The sequence below is a fragment of the Varanus komodoensis genome, unplaced genomic scaffold (genome assembly GCF_004798865.1).
Source record: "Varanus komodoensis strain SLA01 unplaced genomic scaffold, ASM479886v1 scaffold129, whole genome shotgun sequence".
NCBI lineage: Eukaryota > Metazoa > Chordata > Lepidosauria > Squamata > Varanidae > Varanus > Varanus komodoensis.
Window position 1 is genome coordinate 441,679 of NW_025335373.1, and position 2,765 is coordinate 444,443.

The window sequence follows — 2,765 nt, forward strand, 5'->3', positions numbered from 1 at the left end:
ATTGCACAGCCGAAACCTGTGGGGAGCGGGAAGCTGTCGCGCATCCCGAGCGCCCCCTGCTCCCAGAGAGGGCGGCTGGGGTGGCAGGCGGGCACGCCCAGGGGCTGCCAGATCCCGCCCCGGGGGCACCGTCTTGCGCATGCCCAATCGAGGAGCGGATTCAAAATGATTTAAATAAAAGTTTACCCAGGAGGGCTGCACCGTGACTTCTGCAGTGGGCAGACGATGCCGTTCTTCTGTCTGACCGGCCTGGCATTCATCTTGGCTCGTCCCCGACATTACCAAGGATCACACCACAGTCGCGTGCAGGATTCCCCAAGTGCTCAGCTGGCCTTCACCTGGCCTGGTGGAGCATCCGCATGGGGCCCCCACGCAGGTCGGAGACCAGCCTGAGCTCGGGGGGGGGGGGAGACACCTCGGACCCACAAGCAGCCCCGAGTTCCGCAATGGGAGGAAGAAGGTGGGGAGAAATATAATGCAGACATAAATTGCAGGGACATCCCCAGGACACATGGCAGAGATCAAAAACAATGGCTTTTTGTGGCTAACACTTGCAGAGATGAGTGGAATCGATGACCGTTGCCTGTTTTACTGAAGTGTCCAGAAAGGTTGTTTTGCTCTTTGCTTGGCTGATAAAAACCGAATCTGGCCCAATTTATCTTTTCAGCTGCAGTTCCGTTGGAAATAGCTTTGTTCTCAGTGCAGCCCAGCCTTTTCCTGTTCTGAGCATTAATTACACTTTCTCGCTTCATAAGTGCGTGTCCATCTTGCCCTCGCTTCGTGCATGAAGGGCTGCCTTGGAAGCCCCGCTTGTCCCTCAACAGTGCTGCAGACGGGCACGGGGGGTGGGGAGCCGGGACGGTGCGCTGCCGCCCATCTGCAGCACGGGGCGCTCGCCCCCAGCCGCTCGCGCGTGGCCTTGTCCCAGGTCACGCACCAGGGCACGGAAGCCGGTGTGGCGGCATGGCCTGCCCCTGTGGCCCCGACGGGCCTCCCTCTGGCCGATGGGCTTCCCACAAGGCTAGACCTCATGGGATTGCTCCCGAGCAGGACTGAGCCTGAAGGGACCGCCCGAGAGCCCGTGCTCCTGGGGCTCCAGCCAGCCCCCCCCCCCGCGTGCCCCTTCCTGCTGCCTCTTTGCCAGCCCCGCCGGAGCAGGTGTGGCACAGGGGCTAAGAGCCTCGGAGAAGAGGGTTCGAGCCCCCACTCATCCCCGGAGCCCGTGGGGTGACTTCAGGCCAGTCGCAAACCCTCAGCCCAAAGAGGACCCGGCCTGGCCCGCTCCTGTTTCGGGAGCGCTTTGAGAAGAGCGCTTACTGGCCACAAGAGCCGCCAGCCCCAGAACCTCCCCTGAGGGCAGGCGACGCTCCCGGCCACTCGCAGGGGATCCGGGCCACAGGACGATGTGTCCATGGCGGTATCTCTGGGGTACTTTCTGCCAGCAGGATCCTGGAGCATCAAATGTTTAAACCAAGTTCAGCCCCACAAACGGCGTTGGAACATTAGAAAACCAGCGAAGCCAGGCCGGAGAAGCCCAAAGGGCATCTAGTCCAGCAACCCTCAAACAAAACAGTGGCCCAAGGGAACACCGAAAGGGCAGCAAAGCTTCCAGGAGGTCCCTTGGCCGTCCCTTAAGCGCTCCCAATCCAGCCTCCGCGTGGGTCTCCCAGGCAGAGCCAGCCGCATCCCGGGTGCCACGGATGGAAAGGCTCTGCCCCCCCCCCCCCCCACGCCTCGGTCCAGATATTCGGAGAGACGCTGCTCCCTCTGCTGGCCCAGTGGGGAAGGCCGCCCGCAAATTCGGGCAAGCTCGGCGCTGGACCTGCGGGTGCTGGCGGGGTGAGGCCCGGTGCCGCCCGGCGGGACAGCTGGGAGCCACGGGAAGCCCTCGGCGTGCCTGCTGCCGCCGGGCGTGCCGGTTTTTCTTCCGCAGAGTCAAGAACTGCCCCAGAGGCTTGAGGTGGGCATGGCTGAGCCGCAGGCTGAGGAGGAGGAGGAGGAGGGGGCGGTGGTGGCGGCAAATTTTTCCTCCTGGCAGGTGACAGTGGGATTCCCACGTGCAGGCGTGAGGTTAAGCTGGGCCTGGCTGGGGCGAGGGGGCGTCTGCTCCCCGGCTGCAGGGAAGCCCGTCTGGCCGATTTTGCCCGCCCTGGAGCCAGGGGGTGAGCGATTCTTTGGGCTCCGAAAAGCAACGAGCACAACGGCATCGGGAAGGAGGGTTTACTTAGACAGAAATGCATGTGCCACCAAGGAAACAGCATGCGCGAGTGGCCCCCTTCTGCTCTCGGGGTGCCCGGACAGTCCTGGGCAGGCTCCGGTGCCCAGGCCGCCCAGCGCTGCCCCTGCACTCCTGCCTGAGCCGAGCGTCCCCCAGCAATGGCGTCCGCTCAGCTGGCAAAGGCACCACAGCGAGGTCACGCCTGCCCCTCACTGTGGGTGCGATGCGGGCCCAGGAGGGCCAAGGCCCAGCCACCCTCCCTCCCCGCACGTGACGCTGCTGCCCACGGACAGCGCGTCTTGGAGCAACACTCCAGCCCAGCCTTTCCCGACCCTGGGCTTAGGAGGGAGGGGACGTGGAGCACCCCGCTCCTCGGCAGTACGATGGTCTTCCACACGAGAGTCACTGCACCACCCACCCGGGCCTCAAGCCTCATGGTCCGTGCTCTGTGCTCTAGAGATGCGCAGGCGCTCGGGCATGGCGGGTGGGCGAGCCGTCCCGTCCCGTCCCGTCCCGTCCCGTCCCGTCCCTCCCCTCCCCTCCCCTC

The 2,765-nt window shown here is 64.4% G+C and overlaps 1 protein-coding gene across 1 annotated transcript in view; it reads left to right on the forward strand.

The window, feature by feature from the left end:
• The first annotated feature begins 2,262 nt into the window (after nucleotides 1-2,262).
• NOS3 (nitric oxide synthase 3) overlaps nucleotides 2,263-2,765 on the forward strand; it is a 29,815-nt gene continuing 29,312 nt past the window's right edge. Inside the window, exon 1 of the mRNA XM_044422507.1 lies at nucleotides 2,263-2,267. The gene's annotated coding sequence lies outside the window, so the exon portion shown is untranslated. The remainder of the gene's footprint in view (nucleotides 2,268-2,765) is intronic.